This window comes from Bacillus rossius, assembly GCF_032445375.1.
Source record: "Bacillus rossius redtenbacheri isolate Brsri chromosome 4 unlocalized genomic scaffold, Brsri_v3 Brsri_v3_scf4_2, whole genome shotgun sequence".
NCBI lineage: Eukaryota > Metazoa > Arthropoda > Insecta > Phasmatodea > Bacillidae > Bacillus > Bacillus rossius.
Window position 1 is genome coordinate 49,385,734 of NW_026962011.1, and position 24,860 is coordinate 49,410,593.

A 24,860-nucleotide genomic window follows, 5' to 3' on the forward strand; every position below is an offset into this window, starting at 1 on the left:
CCGCACTCACTTGTACAAAGTTACAATATCTTTCTTGTATTATTAAAAACTGCTTCATGACAACTAGTTTCCAAAGGAATCTTTTGTGAAAGTACAGAATTTTTTTTCTGTGTACGAACTGTGTTTACTATGCCTCGTGTGGACAACAGTCAGATAGAACTGCACTTTCAAACATTTTATGTAGTATGGACGAGAAACTTTAGCTTCAGATATGTGCCCCGTGACTGCCTCAGGGCAGCGAAAAGCACTGTAAAAGAACACAAATTCCGTTTAACTTTCACAGGCGAGAGCAGCGGCTACGCGGAGTAGACAGGGCTGACTCTCGTATGGCCAGTTCCCCCATTTTGCTCTTCGACCCGCGATACGATGATCTTATCCCAAGCTCTATATCAGGATCATTCCTCTAAACGTTGTAACAAAACACATATTAGGACTACACAACCTTTGTTCGCGTACATATCCAATCTGCGACAACAGATAGCAACAGTGTCGAAAGAATGTTGGGTGCATTTATATTAGTGGACTGGAACGATATGAAGTCGCTACAATCGATTGTGAGTCAGAGAACAAACGGCTGGGGCGATTGCCACAAGAGAGCAGCAAATATAATCGCGGTCTCATATTTTGAATTTTAATAACAAGGGAAAACGGCTGTCCTGCCAGAGACCAGCCTGGAGAACGCGTGAGGTTCGGGTTGAGTTTAAATTGCAGCAGAGACGGAATCACTTAATACAATGTTTTGGACATACGCAATTGCAGTTTTGCACTGTTTTTCATATAAAAAAAATTCAAGAATACAAAACAGGAATTGAAAATGAAAATGAAAACTTAAACCCACAGAGAAGAAGCTTAAATCAGCTGATTTCAAACAGATGGACCCAACGATGAAACTATAAACAGTATAATGTATAACAGAACGATGACAGCGTAGAGGAACAATTTCCAACTAAATTCCGACAAAATAGATGGCTTGGGGTGAAAATCTGTAGGATTAGCGGAGGGGGGGGGGGGGTTAACGTAGAGTTTTGGGCGTAGGTTTTAACTGATGCAAGTCATCTCTCGATACGGTGAACGTATGTTGTTTACTGCTCATATTTTGGTCTATGTGCGTGCAATAAGCAGAAAACTTTAAAATATACAGAAGATTTTTTCCATAAAACATAGTATTGACGTTAACTCTTATCAACCCCGCTTCACAGTCACGATTATGCAAGCGAGAGCCCTGCCCCCCCCCCCCCCCACACAAATTACACTGGTTCTACATCCATGGGCTACGCCATTTCAAATCAGGTGTCACAGAGTTACTTACACCCACGGCAACAAAATTTTCAGAGTAACGTCTGCTCGTACTGCTGTACCCTGCGTCGGACGTACAAATAACTAGAAAAAAAAAACATTCGTGTTGGCAGAGAATTTATCCAAAAGCTCTTTCCAAGTCATCTGTCAATCATTTTTCAGAACCGCAGGCCCAAACGGTCGGAACCAAAAGTATCGTGTTACCTACGAAACAATTTTTCGAGATTTTCCCCCGCCGGTTTCATTCGCCCCTGCCGTAGCACCGGCCGCCATTATCATTTCCCCGGAATCTCCAGCAGATGATCCCCTCTCTCCTCCCCCTCCTTCCTCCCTAAACACGCCCACGCACCCTCCCTTTCTTGCCCACAATGTGCCGCGCCAGGCGTTAGCTCTTTCGCGGGCACACTCGCGGCAGCAAGATTTCACCGGAGCGCCGCCGCCGGACGCTCGCCGCAACAAGTTTTGACCAGCGCGCCTGGATACCTAGACGGGTTTCTTTACAGCGGATTCACTGGGCAGCAAAAGTAGACTTGAACCACGTGTACATCTGATTCACGTGTATCCCGCCACAGGATGTGTACCTTTTTTACCTACCAATGAACATTTTTAAAAATGTTTGATTCTGTTAAGGCGAGTTACGTCTAGTGTGGATTTGAATAAATCCGCGTGTTCATCATGGCTTTAGGTATTGAAGATCTCCTACATCTTCGATTTTTAAAAATCAATTTTTTATCTTGGTTCTTAAAATATATAAAGTCACAGCATGCTATCGGATTATATTTTAAGGCTTGAAAGAGGCAAATAGGATAAAGCTCTCGGCACTTAATTGATGTCAACTATCGTGCACTGTACGCTTCCTTGGTACCAGTTTAGATTTCCTAAATTGCCGAGAACTTTTACGAATTATAAAATTTGAGATAATTAGTCAGAAAACAATTTACTGTGGTAAATTTTTTGTTCCGACGAGTTCGATACTGCACAAAACGGGAGACGGTGTAAGTATCAATGCAACAGTTTTATGGTGGCCAAATAAGTAATTTCTCTTTAGTTAGGATTTCGAATTTTTTTTTGAAAGTCCGTACTATGTTGCGGTAAAAAAATCGTAGTTTTAGTAAGAGAATCAAGTTTTTTTTTAAACTTAAACACATGGTTTTCCTGTAAAAAAAAATATTGTTGTGTAAGTCGAGTGACGCACATAAATTAATGTGAGATGGAACAAAATTGGGGAAAATTTACCAGATCTGAAAGACGGGCAGGACTACCGCCTTCCGCGGAGATGGCGTGAAGGTTTCAGTTGGGCAAGGACGTGAAGGCTGAAGGCGGGGTTGGAACCGCGAGATGACGTCACGGCGGCTCCTCGCTCCTGGAGGCTAGACGACCCCTCCCCCCCCCATCCTCCCCGGTCCAACTGCTCCTGTCTTGCGGTGGGACATTAGCCCTCGCGAACGGGCCGTGGCCATGCATTTAAATGCGCGCCAACTAGGGGGCGCGTCTGCCGAGATACCCCCCCCCCCCTCCTTCCCCGACAACACGCCCCTCGTAGCTACCCCCCCTCCTCCTTCACTAACGTAGTTCCTTCCCTAATTCGTGGGGAGTCCAGGTGAGCCAAACAACTCCCCCCCCCCCCTGTCAAAAGCCCCCGTGGATAGCAGAGAAGTTAAAAGTTGGAATAATTAAATATCCCCTCCCAAAATGACTGGAGGGAAAAAAAAAACCTATAATGGAGTGAACAACATCGTGAACTTGCTCCGTTACTATTCTTGATTTTTCAGGTTAGGCGGTCAAACAAAAATTCGGAATATAAACTCGCAAAAAACACACGAAATTAACCTAACCTCCGACCCACCAATGAAATACCAAGTCCACAGCAAGGATCGCAGGCTAACCGCTTGTGGCTTTTTAAGCCACGTCACAAAGTGAAGAGTTCACCAACGTTTCGGTTGATATTTTTTCAGTCGCCATCATCATCGGGAGTTTTTTCGTCCTGATGATGGTGACTGCAATGTCGACCGAAACGTTGGTGATGTCTTCGCTTATTGACGCGGTTAAAAACCCACTGAAAAATAAACTTCAAAGCCGACAATGTTGGCCAGCGCTGTTGGTTTCGCTGGGCCGTCCATAGTTATTCTGTGTGTGCTGCTATCTCCAGTATTTTTGACTTTTGAATTGTATCATGGTTGCGAAACGTCCACTAGAATGTGTTTAAACCAGTTTCTAGCCTCGCGCAGGGCACCGTTTATTAAAACGGTTGCCGTTTTACTCCATTACTGGAACAGTCGGTTTAGATACGTTTTGGAATATGGCCCGCGAGAGGCAGTGCTGATTCGCTATCTTACCCGAACGTCTTGGAACACCTCCCAAAGAGTTTTTATCCCAGGAGCTGAAATCGGCGCGGCTGATCTGTGAGTCAACCAGTCGGATAGTCCCCGCGAGGGTTGCGCGACCTGAGGTCCGCCGCGGAAGACATTCTCCGCAAAGTAGTGCAAAGTAGTTCCTCCTCCACCCCCCTCCTGCGAGCGAGCCCCCTAGACGAGGTTCCCTGATGGCCAATAAGTCCACGTCAGTTCCAACTGCTCTTGTTATTCCTCGCACCTCGCCCCTCCCTCCCCTTCATCTTCACGACCCTCCACTCCCCCCCCCCTCCCCCTCACCCAGACTCCACCCGCGAACCTGCGAGTGTGGCGGGAGATTTGTGGACGGAGACACTTAGCTCCTGTTCTTCCTGTTCGGGAAGATGGCGAAAGAAGTGCTGATGGCGAATGCCTTCAGAACTGCCAGTGTTTTACGGCCACGCCCGAACTCACCGGGTGGCCATTCAGAACGTAGAAATTCCCGAACGTAAGCTCATGAATTTTGAACACATTCCACCTGCCTTTTTAATCAAATACTTTTTTTTTGCTATACTGGTGACAAATAAAATTTAAATCATCGTGAGTCTGTGCTCATTTTTAAGTCATTCTGGTTAGCGATTGGTGTAGCAAAACAAACCGTAACCGTATAAAGGCTGATGCTGGATGTTTGTTTAATATCTAGCTTGAAAGGAACTCGCTAGAATGAATCGTAAAAAATAGAGTACAATTGAGCCAACATGTGTACCTTTGCATCACGTAAACTCGTGACAAAAATATTGTGGGAGTCTATGAAGATTTCAAAAGAGACTGTCAGTCAGACAACAATTTAATAAATTGTCGGTACATTGGAAATGAAAAATCACTGACGTATCAATCGTTATAAAGGAAACAATAAAAAAATTGAAGTTGTGTCTAGGAAGTAATTGTCAACTACGCAGGTGTTAGTGTTAAAATTTCTAAATTTCCCTTCTTCAAATGTTGTTATTAGTATAATTTTCCTCGAATGTCAAATCTTTCTGGCAGTATTTGAGGATAAGAGGATTTTACTAACCCATTACTAGTGCGTATAGAATAATTTAGTTTTTAATTCACTGGAACTTGCGGCGTAAGATGTGTTCCTAAAAAAAATTTAAATTCATTCTTTAAGTTAAACATATTTACAGCGGGTCAAGAAAGCTCAGGAGTGGGGCTCTAGATGGCGGAAAGAGCGAAGGTGAGAGGAAATCCTGAATGAAAACTCAGCTAACAAATGTTAGAGGCCTGGAGATTTAACGTATTCGTTTGGCATCAGGGTAGAATTCAAAGGTAGGTGTTCTATTTTCATTTTCGCTTTTCCATTCGATGATTTCTTAGTGGGAACCTGGGAACCTATTTGCTCTTGTTAAGCAGCACTAACCTATTCGCTTGCTTCTCTCCTAGCTGAGCATCGTTTGCTGGCGGTCCTGGAGGGGCGTGTCCAAACAACTGCGGTCCAATCACAAACAATCAAACAATCACAAGCCAAATATTTACCAGATATTTTTGAAGCAAGCGTTCATATTTATATAAAATATTTTTCTTTTGTTGTGCTTATTGTTAATGTTTTATTTTCTGCTTGTCGACAGGATTTATTCGAGACTGAGTCCTGATCATAACAGGAAAACTGTATATAAGAACAAAAGAACATGTGTTGTTTTAAACACCTTTTGTAAATGTTGTGTTTTTTTTAATTAAAATTTTTAATGATTGTGACTCAATCAGCTCAGTTTTTGTGTTCGTTTGGTTTAAATCCCTTGTTGTTTATCTCAGGGGGTGGGAATGGGGGGAAGCAAACATATGTCAATAAAATAAAATAAATAAATAGGGATAAATGGATTAAAATTAGACATAACAAAAAATGGGGCGTGGCTGTGTCATGGACACGGCCGTGTGTTGTATGCGAATACATGTACATAAGAGGTACTAATATTTTCTATACAAAATATAAAAAACGCTATTTTATGTATGTTATAATCATGTTTGAACAATAAGAAGTCGCGTATAGGCCGACATTATAAATTTTTGATAAAGAGGTATTTTTTTTATTTTAACACCATATATATTTACTAATGTTTTATATATTATTTTACACTAATGTTTTATATACATACAATCGATAGTTTTTGAAGAGAGCTGACGATTGAAACTGAAACGAACGTCGTAGCTTCTCCGAGTCAAAAGTTATACTAACGCAGCAAAATGACCTCAAAAAGGCGGCGCTTCCCCCCTCCACCGCGCGCGATGCGTCACAGTCCTCACATTAGCGTAACGAATTCTTTGATCCTTTAGCTATCCAGCGGTGTAATTAAATTTTAGGATGGTGGTGATAGATATGTAGCTGCAACGCCAAACTGTATCCCCCGATTTTTGTTATCATTCGTTTTTTTTTTAATTGCCTCCCACTACGGAAGCAATATTAAAGACGTATTCACGTCAAAATAATGTATTAATCCAAGACGGCGGGGCCTAATCCCCTAAGTAGAGACCTGAAAAATTCGCGGGTTCATTTCGCGATAGGATAGAATCCAAATACATTTGCCTTTCTTGCCGCTTCAGTGATTGGGCCACAGTTTATCTGAAGGATTCTGGACCAATGAAAAACGTTCGACAGAAGAAGTATCGAATCACAAGCTTCCCAGTTAACACGTGTCACGAGTTAGTAGCCAATCAGTAGGTGTAATCTGCACAAGTACATAGAGTATCACGGAGTCTATCCTAGAGGTCATTCAAAACGCGAATTTTTCCGCTCCCTACCTTTGAGCACGCACAATCCGGTCTCCTGGACAACACAACTGCGTAGTTCTGCCAGCAGTGCGACACGCATTTTTCCGCGGGGTAATAATAATTAGGTGTGACCCGAACCGTGTCGTAGGGACACCGCAAGTGGGTAATGGAGGAAGAGTGGTGTCGGGGGGGGGGGGGAAGAGAGGCCGCTGGTTAATTGGCCGGCCACACCGCGCGGCGCGTACAACCGGTTGCTTAATTACACACCCCCCCTCCCCCCACACCAATCAAGCGGCCTCGGGCGCGCGCATATATTAATTACAGCGTCGCTGCTCGCGCCTGACCGCTCTTCCCTCCTGCGACACCACACCACGTGTACGTACACGCTGCCTCGGGTCTCTCCTCGTCCTTGCCCGGCGATGGGGCTTCTTTTCGGCAGAGGTTCGCGGCTTTCTCGCGGGTCGACCCGTGGAGGTCACCGAACCATACCCCCCCCCCCCCCCACTTCATCTCTTTCCCCCTTCTGCCTCCTCCCATCGCCTAACGAGACACGCGAGCCGCGACTAGCTTGTGGCTGAGGAGCCTGCGCACACGGCCATAAACGCACATCCCACGTCGGGAAAAAGGGGAATCCCTCAGGAGGGCAATCACTAGGGGCACGCAAATTTCGCGAAAAAAATCCGAGACTAGCTGAAAGATAAAACACTGTAGCATCAACTGTGTACTCTCAATTGGGTGAGTTCCTTTCAGGTCAATGTATATTTTTACAACACCTAAACACCGTGAGTCAGTGCGGAAGCAAACAAGTACTGATTGGCCCGGTCAAATAAGGCATTGACTTATCTGGCAGACGGCCGCCAATCACAAGGAAGAAACCACTGGTGCGGGTATACCTTGTTGCAGTCTAATAGGCGCTCAGTTTTATTCGCGAAAATTTCCTGGCCCTACTAATATGTAGACACCGGAAAAATTCGCGGATTCAATTCGTGATAGGCTGAAATTCAAACTTGTGTACATTTCTACTGGTTCTGCTATTGTCTCGCAGTTTAACTGGAGCTATCTGGGCCGATGTGAGACTATCGACCAAAGAAGCGTCGAATCACAAGCTACCCAGTGGAGACGCCTCACAATTTATTAACCAATGAACACGCGTGCTTACTTGAGAAATGCAGAGGATAATGGAGGCTATCCTAGAGGTCATTGAATACGCTAATTGCTGCGCCCCTGCAGCCTTATTCTAGCGCCAGACGCACGCGGGCCACTGAGTCTTCGCCCACGAGAGTGAGGCAGGGCTCAGGCCATTGTTTACTATTCTACGAGACGCGTATAGGTTCCGGCCTGGAACGTATTAGGAACCTCCCGTAAAATCACTCCCATTTTGTCAGGAGGGCTCGCAATCACTTCGGTTGTGCGAGACTGACTTCAGCGTAGAGGGGCTGTTGTCTTAAAAAAAAAAAAAAAAAAAAAAAAAGTGCGAATTTTTCCGGTCCCTACTAATATGTTAACAAAAAAAAAAACTTTTTTACCAGGGTTGAAAAAAATTTCGCCCAAAAATTGTGACATTTGATTGGCGAACAGCGAGACAGTGTTCCGTTTCTTCCCCGCTGACGTCTCGGTGCGTGACCTCCCTGGTGGGAACCTCGCGTGCCTCCTTCACGGTCAGATAATTTTAATTTCCGAGCCGGCGGGGTTACTGCCCGCGTCTTCTAGGTCGCTGTCCCACTGACCCCTCCTTTTCCTTCCCACCTCCCTCCCAACCTCCTCCACCTTCAGTCATACACCACCGCAAGAAGATAGATTCATGATTAGGGGCATGAAAATTTCGCGAAAAGATTCCGAGACTAGCTGAAAGTTAAAACACTGTAGCATCATCTGTGTTTCTTAGTTGGGCGAGTTCCTTTCAGGTCAATGTAGATTTGTACAACACCAATCACCAGTGAGTCAGTGCGGAAGCAAACAAGTCCTGGTTGGCCCGGTCAAATAAGGCATTGACTTATCTCGCAGACGGCAGCCAATCACGAGGAAGAAACCACTGGTACGGGTATCCATTAAATTAATTACCGTGTTTGCTTACTGACCAAAAAACACATTAAAAGTTTTCGTAGAATTTTTCACTTTTTAAGACAATTTTACATTTATTATTTTTAAACAATACCGTTTTCTAATAAAAATTTAATGTATTAAAAAACCACAAAATTAATAAAGTTTGGATTTTGAGAAGAGAGTAAAGTTAATTTAGTATATAAATGTATTAAATATAGCCTATTTTCTGGTGAATACTTATAAAACAATTTATACATATTATATTCATTTTAATTTTAAAAACACACATAAAAATAGAAATAAAATAGCTGATAATTTAAAATTTACTTCAGAGAATTGAGCAATTAAAATTCTTTTGAGGCATCCGAAAAATATAAATCTATCTCGTCGGTTTGACATCTCTGGTCATTGGAAGTGTTTACAAGATTAAAATCCACGCATGTTTGTGCTGCGTATCGTCATTAAGCCGTATAAGGTATCGTGAAACAGGTTTGTAAAGAGTGTATTGGTTAGCAAGATGCCGACGGCCTCCATCTTGGGCGAAGGAGAATTCGAGAAGTGGAGGAACTAGCTGACGGCACGCGCCAAACTGGGGACAGTTGGATAGAAAGAAGCAGACGATTTCTCGTGGGACGCGTTGCTGCGAGTAAAGAAAGGTTATCGCGATTGTACAGAGTAAGTCAGAAATCGACCGACAAACTTCTTCTGCGGGTTCATCACGACAAACCAAGTTGAAATCTTTCAACACGACTTGTCTCAGGTTCTTCGCGAGGCTTGGTATACGTCTTTGAATTTGGAGCTAAAAATGTTTTGTTTTTATTGTAATGTATTGTAATTTGTTGTCATGTAATGAATGGCGATGTGTTCTGATTTCAAACGTGTGGCGATTGCGCAATTTTCGTGTAATGAAAGCGCGCTGTTCAAGTCTGGTCAACCGCTTCTTGATGGAGAATTTGACGTAGGCGACTCTTCACTTAATTTCACTGACCAGTGGCCGCGGGAGTAGTCATTCCGGATTGCTGACGAATTTTTTAAACATGAATATTTATGAAGGAAAATTGGTCTGAAAAAAATGAACTCCGTTTTTGATGTCGCTTTCGCATGTCATCAATAATAAAACTGTTAAGATAAGTGTGCGGAAGGCCATTAAAGTGAATCTAGAGTAAGTCTTAAACGGAATTAGCATACAGACCTCGGATTAGAAAAAAAAATTGTGAACCTGATTTTTGCAGGCGTCTGAAGAGTCTCATCACATGCTTGTAAACTGTAGGGAGATTTTTTTTTTTTTAGGAGTCGGGATATCACATGAACGTTATTGAATGTGGATTATTTTTTCATATGTTAATAAAGGAGATAAAGAGTTTATAAAAGTGCCCAAAGTATAATACATTGTAAAAATTTAATAAAATGAAAATAGAATTGCATTGAAAACTGTATACAGCGAAAATCTTTAGATGTATACTACACAGATTAGAAATTCACACTTATTTCAATTCTATCTCGATAGAGATAATCTTTTGTTATCAACACCATGGAGGTATTAGTCAATAATTTTGAAGTTACTCTGATTAGGAATTGGCAGAAACTGGAAAATGTTGCAAGTTCAGTGACCTCTAGGCAAGCTTCCACGATCCTATGCTAACTAGGTATAATGCCACCTTCTCAGTGACTGCTGACTTGCGAGACGACTCCAATGGATGGGCCTGTGGTTCGATTTTTCTTTGGTTGATGGTTTCTTATTCAGTAGTTGGAAATAGGGGGTTCAAGCACAGGCGGAGGAGCCAGGAGCCCGCCATCTTGGATGACGTCATCGGTGGCCATCTTGGATGACGTCATCGGCGGCCATCTTGGATGACGTCATCATGACCTTTGACCTTGACCTTTGACCTTGCTAATCTATGCTAATCTATGCCAATCTACGCTAATCCATGCCAATCTATGCCAATAATCCATGCTAATCCGTATGCTAATCTATGCTAATCTACGCTAATCCATGCCAATCTATGCTAATCCATGCCAATCTATGCTAATCCATGCCAATCTATGCCAATCAGTATGCCAATCTATGCCAATTCGTATGCCAATCTATGCCAATTCGTATGCCAATCTATGCCAATTCGTATGCCAATCTATGCTAATCCATATGTTAATCCATGCTAATCCATATGCTAATCCATGCTAATCCATCCGCCATTTTATATTTCTAGAAATTTCCACCAACTTCGAATCGTGACGTCACCGTTGCACTTTTCGTCACGGCCGCCATCTTGGATTAGAATTTTTTTTTTCGAACTTTTGAAATTCGATGTAATCATCAGCCGCCATCTTGTTTCGTCTGCTGGTGGCCGCCATCTTGTTTTCGTCTGCTGGTGGCTGCCATCTTGTTTTCGTCTGCTGGAGGCAGCCATCTTGTGACGTCATATAGTTCTGTTGGTCGCCACCAGATAGCAGCAGGGATTCGATCCATGGGACGTGAAAACGTCCAGGATGTCGTGGTTACGAGGCGGACACCTTGACCACTAGACCACGAGACCAATTGGGATATGGTGGAATAAATAATCTATATATGCCACGTACTGACGTCAAGTTTTATGATAAAAGGGGGGAGGGTGTCTTTGCCTTCCCAAATGCATGAAATTCAAATTATTATTATACCATCGCCATCTTTAATTCCAGCACAGACTACCAGATGGCGCCAAATTCAAAATATTAGTTAGGGAGTCGGCAGGCAGGTGTCGCATGCCGCCATCTTGGTTCTCAAGTTGGCTGGTAGATGTCGCTAGTATCGCGCGCCAAATTCAAAAATTAGTTGCCAGAGGCGCCGCCATCTTGGTCCTCAAGTTGGCTGGTAGATGTCGCTAGTATCGCGCGCCAAATTCAAATATTAGTTAGGGAGTCGGCAGGCAGGTGTCGCATGCCGCCATCTTGGTTCTCAAGTTGGCTGGTAGATGCCGCTAGTATCGCGCGCCAAATTCAAAAATTAGTTGCCAGAGGCGCCGCCATCTTGGTTCTCAAGTTGGCTGGTAGATGTCGCTAGTATCGCGCGCCAAATTCAAAAATTAGTTGCCAGAGGCGCCGCCATCTTGGTTCTCAAGTTGGCTGGTAGATGGCGCCACCGTCACCATATTTTAGTTCATACAATCGATACCAGATGACGCCACCATCGCCATCTTTAGTTCCTAGTGTTGCTACCAGAGTGTGCCACCGTCGCCATCTTTAATTCTTAAAGTTACCGCCGGAGCGCGCCACCATCGCCATCTTTAATTCCTAAAGTCGCTACCGGATGGCACCACTGTCGGCCATCTTTAATTCAAGGTATTGTCGCCGGATGGTGCCAAGTTTGAATTTAAAAACCTACAAGTGTTATGCAATGTGTAACCAGTCGAGATAAGTTTGGAACCTGTAGCCATATTATTATTATTATTTATTAATGTATGTTTATTAAATATGATAGAGTATTTATAAAATATTGGTGTTGTGTAGAGTCTCTCTCTCTTCTTCTCGTAGTGGCAGACAGTTGTAGCAATTGTAGTCAGTTTGGAACCACTATACTACATCTCGACACTACTTAGAAATTATGCCTCCACTATTTTACCCGGACTTGGCACCGGGCAAGCATGGAACCAGAGGAGTAATGCAAGGGAATGGCTTTTCATTTGTTTGTAACAAACAAACCATCCATCCGATTACATTATCCCAAGTATGCAGAGGGCTGCGGGATCGCTCCCTACTATCATCCATTTCGCTGTCGCTGGATGAAGCCATGATGATGAGAGCGTGGTTAGAAGCAGACTACCACGTTAGTGGAGCGATGCTGTGAGGCCCCAGAACTCGCTCGAAATATCCTGCACAACACATTCCAAAAACCCGGCGCAGCCTATGGTTGACGGCACAAACACCCTGAGTGGCTCTGCGTGTTTCCTCCTGCCCGAACACGCGCTGCTGTGAAAGCCTCTTCCCAAGCACAGACGTCACTCCCGCAGCAGACAAAACAGGCGTATGCTACAGGAGCTAGAACAATTGAATAACCAAATATATTTAGACTACCCAACTTCATAAATGACATGAGACAATTCCTGTGCGATAATCATACTTTAAATGTTGTAATGTATGGAAATAAATACTCTCCACTCATTTTTCAAAAATCGACACTTAATTCGACATTCATATTCAAAATCAACACTCAATTAAACACTCATTCTCCATCTGCACCCGATACAGAACTAAGTTACAAAAATTAAGATACACCTCTTAATATCAACTGTTTAAATTTTATTAAATCATAAAATACAATTTATAAATATTCTTCATCCAACTAAACATTATTTTATTCTATATAACATCTACATCTTAGAGCATTAAGTATACTGTACATGTTTCTTTGATAACAGACAAATCTTTAATTTAATGATTGCATTTAATTTTTACAGTTAAATAATATTTTGAAAATTAAATGTTGACAAATTAATAACATGTCCAGCGGCCATATTGAAATTTTGTACTGTGATATAAATTTGAGGACAACGATCCTGAAGAAGCTAGTTGAATCATAGATCTCATCCAGTACCCGTGTACTGTGGTCAAAATGTCTTTTGATCCGTCTGCTGAGTATGCAGAGGTAACGTCTGGATTCCGTCGTGTGTTCTTCGTGACAGCTGATGGTCAGTTCCAGCTGGAGGTCTGCAACTTTGGTCATCACTGGGTGTCGAACTGTGACGAGGACAACCTAGATGTACGCAATCAAGCATGTAGTAAGGTCAACTGTGTTATATATCATATACGACCTGACAGTAAATTTCCCACAAGCTTAGACATACTTAAGGCTGCATCAGCAACCGAAACGTTACGTGTGCGTCCAGGACAAGCGTCAATGAAGTGTGAGTTGCGGCGTAGCACCGGCGCGGTTATCAGTTGGACGGAACAGTGTGACGGGCTTATTCACCACACCATTGAGGAAGAAAGTAATCAAGTATGGTGGGCTTCATGCAACTACCTGCAATGTAACCTACATAGTTTTAAGCCTCTGTACGAACCCGGTAGTTAGTACCACGTGACATCTATGAAATACATGCAAGAGAAACATTTTTGAAAAAAAAAACGAAAGTGTTGCACAACAATAAAGTTGGTACAACTGTATGACATTGTTTCCGTCATAATCGTGAAACTAATTATTATAATATTAAATAAGACTCATGCGCCAACTGTATACAATGAACCACGTACCACCAGTATGCTCTGAGCCATACGCAGTTTACTTATGAAGTGGAATATTTTTTGTTTTAAAATTACAATGTTTGTAACTCGAGAAATTTAATTTTAAAAGTTTTATAAATGGCTTGTTTTTAAAAATATATTATTATTATTTGCAATCTGTGGTTGCACGAGTATATGTCGACTTTCTTGTAATAAAAATAATGAATGTATTTCTCGACTTTAATTTAAGTAAACCCCCAAAGTGTATAACTTCAAATTAATATTTATTCGTGTAAAAATCCCTAAAGCAAATAGTGCATGCTTTGAAACGCAGGTTGAGGTCAACGGTTCGGAGCAGCATGCCAGGCCAGCGACCGGACGGAAAAAGTATTTCCGGGGTAAGGAATTTTGTTGACTGCCTGTGGGAGACGGGTCAGTCTTAAGGTGGTTTCATGCGAGGTCCTTCGTAATGAACAGACCCAACAAATCCGAAATTAATTTTGTAATACGCATGTCTAAAGGAAGTTCAATAATGCATACCATTAGTTTATAATGTATGAAACTACTGGTATGCATTAATAATAAAAATTAAACCACTAAACATATAAAAAAAAATTAATGGTTTTAAACATATATATTTATAAACAGTCATCATCTTTAGAACCTGTGTTGGAAACCAGTATAAATTTACTCGATTTTTTTTAAAAGCTAACACATCAAATGAACGTTCAGGTGTGAACCCACCCTAGTGACTCGTCCATGACCTCACTGACGTCAAAAACAGAAATCCTTTATATACTCGAGCGAGCGCAACTCCAACCATTTGTATCGTGCCTTCATGATCGAGTTCTACCAGTCCACTAGTCCACGTCTTCAGTTCACCGCTGAGGTAAGATGCCCGCTCCCCGTTTATAAAAGAAATATTAGTATAACAGTGCATTGTTCAGATCCATGTCACATTAATATTAAAGTATTGTCATTCGTGCATTTCATTAGTTGTGAAGTAACACTATTCGCGGCTGAAGATTAACGGCTTATAGTAATAACTAAATTCGTTTGCAACTACTTATTTATTTTACAAGAAGCAAAAGCAGTAGTTAAAAATAATCTATATTGTTAACGTCTGTACTGTGGCGTCAACAAGCATCTAGATTTTAAATTTAACTCAAAATTAAAAACATTTTGAATGTCTAGCAATCATTACGATGAGTCAGATTATTCGGCTCTAAAAATCTACAACCTTTCGATAACACTATAGGCATCGATCTGCATTCTATATTAGCTTATATATTCAGGTGCATTCAGATATTTTAAAATTGAAACATATTTCCTAAAAATAATTCATTAGCGAGAGTTAATTTCCTCTTTTTGCAAAAACCATGTATCTACTAGTTTTGTTACGATATATACCAACACACATCAAATCACGAGTGTCGTGGTGGCTAATATCTAAAAAAACTTTACGGAGAATTACCGTCTCAAGAATAAGTAGAAGCACACTGGTGAAATCCAACACAAATCGTGCACGCTTATGCTTTATTCCTAACACGTCTGTAGGTTAGTTGTAAACTGTTTACATTGATCCCCTCTGCAACTCGTAGCTACAGTGTTGTGCTCCTATCTGGTAGACATGGCGCTCCGTAGTCTGGAGTGCGCGGTTCGATACCCATCTCGTCCAGTTTTATGTTATTACAAAAAAAAAGTTGTTCACTATGTCTATATATTGAAATCTTTCATAGTCACATTTACTGTATACGTTACGTCCAAGTGCAATTCTAGTATCGCATGCATTATTGTCTGCGAGCCATAATCTCGTAAGCAACCATGCTCAGTCCTCTTTCCCTGACTGAACCAAATGCCAGACATGCTCGGGGGGACCGATGACTTTATTTATTCTGACAAGCCACAAATTAAGATGTATTTATTTTAAATAATTATTTCCAATGTAACACTAGTAGGCTCATTATTAGTTTTTATAATTTATTGTGCATGTCCTTACACAGTTTTATTCTCTAGCATGAGTAATATGGATTTTCATACTAGTGTATTTTCACATAGAATAGTTATTTTCGTATTTATTAAACACATTTTTGACCATAGAATAGTTATTTTCGTATTTATTAAACACATTTTTGACTTGAGTGGTAGTTGACGTCTACATAATGTACTGTAATATCCTAGCGGCTTACATATATACCGCTGCTCTCAGGCATCGGTCCTATGCTATAGGGTACGGACAAGTCTTTGACCTCGCCTCAGCTGATGTAACCTGTAATTTTATCACGTCTCAACTGATGCATACGTAGTCTGTGTTAACGTCCTACTGCAGGCACGAGCCTTCAGTCCGCCACAGTCAGAAGCCTACACATACTTGTAAAAAGTATTACACTTGTGATTGTTATTTTATGTAGTGTCACATGCAGTTGTAGCCATGAAACCATTTACGATACCCTGGGAACAATGTAGGGACCACATTAGGTAGTAATATTTTTCTTGTTGTACTTATGCTGAAATCATATATCCTAAAGTGTCTGGCCACATACAGGAAAAGGACGCATAGTTGGCAGCACACTATGCTATGAGCAGCGATACATTAATTTATATAGATTATGTTTTTATTTTAAATATCAGTGTAAGTATGTCTAGTATTCCAGCAATAAAACAGCAGAGCTACTTCCTTTCATTATACGTAAATGCTCCCCTGACAGCATAGGGTGCTCGAGACATGTCGGGACACGACTCAGACTGTCATGAAGCGCGCGCCGCCTGTCTGAAGAGAGTGGTGTAAGAGAGGTGGTGGTGGGGGGAGGGGGGGATCTTCAACATACCTTCTGAAAGGTTTCCATTAGTGCTCTGACCCAGCGCAGAGCTACGTGAAATTATATATGCACTGCGAGTCCATTTCCTTACATCGCGCACGATATTACTGAGTCCCATACCTTATTAAATCATAAATATTATTTATATTTTTGTTAACTCGTTATTTACATTTGCTGCGTATTTCATTACAAATATATTCTTAATGAATAAAGTTTTTTCACGCACGATACCTAGCACTGTATCACGTAGCGGTAGACGGTCTGTTAGAGTCTCGTCGGCTAGTACACACATTTCCTACCAGTACAATTAATTATTATAAAGCTAGTGTGACCTGCTTATGTTTACACAGGAAATATTACAGCTTCAAACTGTTGACACATTTTTTTTTGTCAAGTTCTCAGTAATACATAAATTTTTTTTTAACAAGTTGGTGGTCCTGCTTATACACTTTCATCTGTTTTTATGCAAGTGACTGCTGGTTATTCTTCGAAATAGTATTTTAACTAGTATTTCGTTGGTAGGTATCTACTTCTCCGTCGAACCGCATCGAGGCTTCTCTGCAGGATCCGGAGCTGATAGCAAGAGATATAGCATCATCATCATCATCATCATCCACGTCTGCTGATATTTCAGTTAGTTCAGGGGTAGGCGCGATGGGTCCTAGTTGTCGCTTTTGCAAGAAGTTATTTACGGCCTGGAAAAATGCCTTACGTCATGAACGACAGTGTGCAGACGCACCTAACCTAGAAATGCACCTCTGCGAGAAATGCGGCACTACATTTGCTCGTTGGGGTAACCTACAGCGCCATTTGAAGATCTGTACCGGCACACATACATCTCGCAGCAAGCATTGTCGGTACTGCTACAGGCAGTTTACGAGGACCTTCGATGCTCGTAGGCATGAGGATTCCTGTACTGGAAACCAGGCTCGAGCAGTTAATGCTCTTTGTGATAAGTGCGGAAATGTTTTTGCCCGGCGCGACAATTTAGCAGCACACCGCTTGGTATGTCGTGGGTCTGCGGCGACGACTCCAGCTCTCCCGACTCGGTGCACAATGCTTGTGAGTGATGAGCAGCAAGCCTCTACTTCTAGAGCAGTTCAACCCATGGTGTTGCCTAATACCTCAACATCCCAGGCCACATCAACCATTGAGCCAGAAGATATTATTAATAATAATGATTTCGTTGAAGTGGCTCGTGCATTCAGTGGTAGTTTGCGCACCTTCGTACCCGGGAACAATTTCGACCGTTCATTGGATATCTGTACATATCTTGAGACGATGGAGGATAGAATAGTTGCGCAGCTAACTGAGATTGTAGAGGCAACTGGGGCCGTAAAATTTAATATGTGGCTCGAGTGCAATTATGCAAAACCAGCACCATTCGACGACAGTGCAGACCTGCGTGCCTTCAAGACCCCCAACATCCCTCTATACAATGTAGATGATGTTGCTATAGCTGTTCGAAATAGTATTTTGAACATCTGTAAGGAGGAGGACGAGTACATGAGCAAAGGTTCTGGCTGGTCGCTGACGTCAGTGAAGTGCATACAACTTCGTGTCAGCAAGCTCGACCCACTGCGTGCATCTTCCTATCTGCCTCTGCCACCATCGATTGCTATCAAACATGCTGTACTTAATCCCCAGAACGAAGATCAAGAATGTTTCAAGTGGGCCATTATCTCCAAGTTTGTTGGGGGATTTAATGTGTGTCGAGTTGACCAACGATACCTGAACCTGGAGACACAATTTAACTTTGACGGACTTGATTTCCCTACACCAGTCAAACAGATTAATGTCTTTGAGCGACACAACCCAACCGTGTCAGTTAATGTCTATACTCTCGGTGAAGAGAATAAGGTGGTCCCAATTCGGGTTGTTGATGAAGAGAAGCAGCAGCATTTCGATCTTCTGCTAATATCCGATGTCGATCACAAGCACTACTGCCTCATAACGGACTTTTCACGGCTGATACGGTCTCAGGTAACCAATCACAATGAAAGAATATATATATGTAAGAGATGCTTCAAATCATTTGATGATCAACTCCGAGTGACTGGAATGACGGGACAACAGTGCCTGGAACAACATAGGAGGTACTGTGTTCCTCATGCACCTGTGCGTGTTGAAATGCCGCTTCCAGACAAGGATGGAAACCCACCCAGGCTGGAATTCACCAACTTCCACCACATGGGTAAACTGCCTATAGTTGTGTATGCAGACTTCGAGGCCATGTTAACCAAGGTGGACTCATGTCAGCATGACCCCAATATAGCATACACAGAGAAGTACCAGAAGCATGAGCCATATAGCTATGGTATATACATCAAGGTGGACAATGCTCGTATACCCACACACCTTACAGCAAACCTGCCACAGGAACCGATTATATACCGAGGTGTGGATGCTGCGAGTAGGTTCATGGAGGATATAGTTGAAATTGGGAACAAAGTGAAGGATATATATGCTACCTCCATCCCAATGACACCTCTGACACGGACCCAGTACATTACCTTCAACCATGCAGCACAATGCTGCTACTGCCACAAACCCTTCACTGCATCAAACTATAGGGTGAAGGATCATGATCATTTTACAGGAAATTACATTGGACCTTCCTGTAATGGCTGTAACATGTTGCGTCGTAGACCAAAGAAGCTAGTAGTCTTCTTCCATAATCTCGGCTACGACCAGCACTTTATTGTCAAGCAGCTTGGGTATGACACTAAGGAGATCTTCATCATACCACACAGTGAAGAGAAAATGATAACATTCTCGAAGAAGCTTGGTGATAGGTTCTCAGTCCAGTTCATTGACACACTTAGATTCATGACATGCTCCCTGTCTACACTAGCACATAACCTACCACCAGCACAGTTTGTCACCACCATGAAGTTTTTCGATCCCACCTGTGTGTCGCTCGTCATGCGGAAGGGAGTATTCCCATATGATCACATTGATTCCTGGGAACGTCTGGACGAACAACAGCTACCGCCCAAGGAGGCTTTCTTTAACATTCTCACCGACTCTACCATTAGCGATGAGGATTATGTTCATGCACACACCGTCTGGGATGCCTTTCATTGCTCGACATTGGGGGAGTATAGCGATGTATACCTAAAGTCAGATGTTTTGATCTTATGTGATGTTTTCGAGAGCTTCCGCAGCCTTTGTCTTGACACGTATGGTCTAGATTGTGCGCATTACGTCAGTGCACCAGGATTTACTTTTGATGCCATGCTCAAGACTACCCAAGTTCGGTTGGACCTGCTCACAGATTATGACATGCATTTATTTGTTGAGTCAGGCATCCGAGGTGGGGTGGCACAGTGCATGAAAAGGCACTGCGTGGCAAACAATGCCTATGCACCTGAGACACACAACCCCACCAAACCTTCATCGTCTCTTGCATACCTAGATGCCAACAATTTGTACGGTTGGGCCATGTCTTGCCCTCTACCACACAGTGACTTTCAGTGGAGCAATGATACGAACATTGATTTTACCAGCATACCTGATGATAGTGATATTGGCTACATTGTGGAGTGTGACGTCGAGTATCCAGTAGAATTACATCCGTCCCACCGGGATCTACCCTTCCTTCCTAGGAATGAGTGTCCTCCCAATTCTACCCAATCTAAACTTCTCACCACTCTCTCCAACAAATCCCACTACGTTATCCATTACATTAACCTCAAACAAGCAATTTCCCACGGTCTCCGCCTAACTCATATCCATAGAGTCCTACATTTTCGTCAGTCAGCATGGTTGCAGCCATACATAGCATTGAACACTGGAAAACGACAAGCCGCACAGAACGACTTTGAGAAAGACTTTTTCAAACTAGCTAATAATGCTACTTTTGGGAAATTGATGGAGGCGAAACGTAAGAGGCAAGTAATGGAGCTGGTGTGCTGTGAAGAGCGCCTCCGCAAGCTTGTGGCTCGCCCCACCTTCAAGGACTACACAGTCTATGATCAGAGTCTGGCACTGGTGCACCTTCAGCACGAGAAAATAATGTTCGACAAGCCAATATATGTTGGATTTGCCGTTCTTGACCTCTCCAAGACTTTGATGTACCACTTCCATTATGATGTGATGAAACCCAGGTATAATGATAGGCTTGAGCTAGCCTACATGGATACAGACAGCTTTATTTATCAGATTGATACTCATGATTTCTACTCTGATTTGCAGTCTGACCATGCACTGTTAGACCACTTTGACATGAGTGGTTACCCTACCAACCATGTCCTGCACTCTGCGACCAATTCAAAAGTAATCGGGAAATTCAAAGATGAGTGCTGTGGCCGACCCATGACAGAATTTATCGGCTTGAGGGCTAAGCTGTACGCCCTAAAGTGCAGTGACATTGTAACCAAGAAGGCCAAAGGTGTGCAAAGGTCTGTGATTAAAAACCGAATCACTTTTGAGGACTACCTACGTACACTACACCAGGAGTCTACATTGCGTGTAAAAGTGCGATCTATACGCTCCTACCACCATGATATCTATTCCGAGTGCACCAACAAACTAGCACTTACTTGGACAGATAACAAAAGAGTTATCCAGGATGATGGTATACATACGCTACCCCATGGCTACGTTGGGTAATGGAGGCTTATCACATGTATTTATACATTTTTTATTTAGGCCTTCTCTTCCCCGTCCTCTTTGATGTCATCTTTTGTTGTAATTAATGCTGGGAAGTATGTTTCAGCGATGGTTATTTTTCCCTCAATGTTTGCACATATTTACCCTCCCCTTGTGTTCTTATGGGAATTGTTTTCATTTTTCAGCTTCGTGGGGGGGGGGGGGGGTAACACAGCCAGGCATGGCACTTGGGATAATGTAATCGGATGGATGGTTTGTTTGTTACAAACAAATGAAAAGCCATTCCCTTGCATTACTCCTCTGGTTCCATGCTTGCCCGGTGCCAAGTCCGGGTAAAATAGTGGAGGCATAATTTCTAAGTAGTGTCGAGATATAGTATAGTGGTTCCAAACTGACTACAATTGCTACAACTGTCTGCCACTACGAGAAGAAGACAGAGAGACTCTACACAACACCAATATTTTATAAATACTCTATCATATTTAATAAACATACATTAATAAATAATAATAATAATATGGCTACAGGTTCCAAACTTATCTCGACTGGTTACACATTGCATAACACTTGTAGGTTTTTAAATTCAAACTTGGCACCATCCGGCGACAATACCTTGAATTAAAGATGGCCGACAGTGGTGCCATCCGGTAGCGACTTTAGGAATTAAAGATGGCGATGGTGGCGCGCTCTGGCGGTAACTTTAAGAATTAAAGATGGCGACGGTGGCACACTCTGGTAGCAACACTAGGAACTAAAGATGGCGATGGTGGCGTCATCTGGTATCGATTGTATGAACTAAAATATGGTGACGGTGGCGCCATCTACCAGCCAACTTGAGAACCAAGATGGCGGCGCCTCTGGCAACTAATTTTTGAATTTGGCGCGCGATACTAGCGACATCTACCAGCCAACTTGAGAACCAAGATGGCGGCATGCGACACCTGCCTGCCGACTCCCTAACTAATATTTTGAATTTGGCGCCATCTGGTAGTCTGTGTTGGAATTAAAGATGGCGATGGTATAATAATAATTTGAATTTCATGCATTTGGGAAGGCAAAGACACCCTCCCCCCTTTTATCATAAAACTTGACGTCAGTACGTGGCATATATAGATTATTTATTCCACCATATCCCAATTGGTCTCGTGGTCTAGTGGTCAAGGTATCCGCCTCGTAACCACGACATCCTGGACGTTTTCACGTCCTATGGATCGAATCCCAGCCTCGGCACTGAAATTATTTTAGTTAAAGAAAAAAAATAAAATAATCCCTGCTGCTATCTGGTGGCGACCAACAGAACTATATGACGTCGCAAGATGGCTGCCTCCAGCAGACGGAAACAAGATGGCGGCCTGCAGCAGACGAAACAAGATGGCGGCCACCAGCAGACGAAAACAAGATGGCGGCCACCAGCAGACGAAACAAGATGGTGGTTGATGTTTACATCGAATTTCAAAAGTTCGAAAAAAAAATTCGAATCCAAGATGGCGTCCGTGACACAAAGTGCAACGGTGACGTCACGATTCGAAGTTGGTGGAAATTTCTAGAAATACAAAATGGCGGATGGATTAGCATGGATTGGCATACAGATTAGCATGGATTAGCATACAGATTAGCATAGATTAGCATACGGATTAGCATAGATTGGCATAGATTAGCATAGATTGGCATAGATTAGCGTAGATTGGCATAGATTGGCATAGATTAGCATAGATTAGCAAGGTCAAAGGTCAAGGTCAAAGGTCATGATGACGTCATCCAAGATGGCCGCCGATGACGTCATCCAAGATGGCCGCCGATGACGTCATCCAAGATGGCCGCCGATGACGTCATCCAAGATGGCGGGCTCCTGGCTCCTCCGCCTGTGCTTGAACCCCCTATTTCCAACTACTTTATTCCATAGTCGTCCAGTCAAACTGTGAGCCAATAAATAAAAATCAGAGCAAAGGTACAACACGTATGGTAGTTCTAGTGTTATCAAAAAATGAGTCCGCAATTTTTTTTTTCCGGTCTCGAATAATATCGTGACTTCATTTTGTTTTATTACTAGGGACCGGAAAAATTCGCGTTTTCAATGACCTGCAGGATGAACTCCATAGTTCTACGTACACTCGGTCAAATGTCACTCATTGGCTGCTGTGTTTTGAGACGTCCCAACGTAGCAGCCTGTGATTCGATAAAGCTTTGGTCGGGTGTTTCTAATTGGCCCAGAGTCATCCAGGAGAGCTGTGAGCCAATAGCAGAGGCAGCACTGAGGTAGAACTATTTGTATTTTAGCCTATCGCGAAATGATTTCGCGAATTTTTCCGGTCTCTATTTATTACGCTTATTAAAGTGCGCAGATAATACTGTAAAGCCAGCCAGGGAACGATTTACAAATAACTTTAAATATTGTAAGAACTGAGACAACACCAAGCCAGGGTAAGAATCCGGATACAGTGTCCCTGCGGACAGTATTTTGTAGCGATTAAGTTGTTTTTATGAAAACGTACAGATTTACAAATAAATCTGTAGAGACCGGAAAAATTAGCGAATTCATTTCGCGATAGGCTAAAATACAAATAGTTATACCTCAGTGCTGCCTCTGCTATTGGCTCACAACTCACCTGGATGACTCTTGGCCAATGAGAAACACCCGACCAATGCTTTATCGAATCACAGGCTGCTACGTTGGGACGTCTCACAAGACAGCAGCCAATGGGTGGTTGACATTTGACCGAGAGTACGTATAACTATGGAGTTCATCCTACAGGTCATTGAACGCGCGAATTTTTCCGGTCCCTAGTCATCTTAGGTGAAATTTCTGTTCCGTTTAAGAAGGGGAAAAGAATTTGCAGTGTGGTGTAGAGGCTGCTGTGTGGCAGCTGGCGATCTTTTATAATCTGTAGGTTTCATGAGCCATAGCGCATTCGCGGGCAGGTCGTGTGACGACTGCAGAACGACGGGAGGGCGGCTTGCGATGAGAGATAAGCAACAACTCGCGGGAGTTCAACGACCGTCTCTGGCGCTCCTGAAGTCATCCTGTCGCATCTGTTCGTCGACCCTTGCTTGTTAGCAGGCCAGTTATAACTTTCTTTCCTTCCTTCGGCCGGTTTTTACAAGGTTCGGTGCTTCTCAAAGTCGCGAGGCAAATTGCTGGCTCGTGGTTCCTTCTGGGCCGTGATAACATATCCAGTGGCGTGAACTCCCAAAAGATTTTTAATCTAGTCCGACACATTTCATTTATACTAAGAGACCTGCAAAATTCGCGGATTCATTCGGTGATAGGCTAGAATTCAAACACATATACCTCTTAGATAATTTTTCTATTGGCTTACTGTTCATCTGGACGAATCTCAACCAGTTATAAACCCTCAACCAAAGAAGGATCGAATCACAGACAAACCAGCTGAGACGACTTACAAGTCGGCAGCCAATGAACTTGTGTTATTTGCCCGAGTGTACAGGGGAATGTGCAGTCTATCCTGAAGGCCATTGAAACCGCGAATTTTGCAGGTCTCTAATTTATACGTCTCCGATAGGAACCGAGAAAAAAATAGCGTTTTCAATGACCTGGAGGACAGAATCCGCAGCTATCACCACACAGTCGAGTGAATGTCATTGGCTGTTGGACATCTCAACTTTGTATCCTGTACTTCGGTCATTCTTTAGTTGAGGGTTTATAACAGGCCAATTTAAACTGTGTATCAAATAGCGGAGGCAGCTTTAGAGTACATGCATTTGAATTTCATCCTCTCGCGAAATGGAATCTGCGATTATTTACGGTCCCTTTTCATTGTCAATGAATTTCTTAGAGATACAT

The 24,860-nt window shown here is 42.7% G+C and overlaps 1 protein-coding gene across 1 annotated transcript in view; it reads right to left on the bottom strand.

Annotated features, from left to right (window-relative positions):
* Positions 1 to 24,860, bottom strand: part of LOC134541857 (nuclear receptor subfamily 2 group F member 1-A) — a 263,976-nt gene that overhangs the window by 127,660 nt on the left and 111,456 nt on the right. The gene's annotated exons all lie outside the window — the stretch shown is intronic.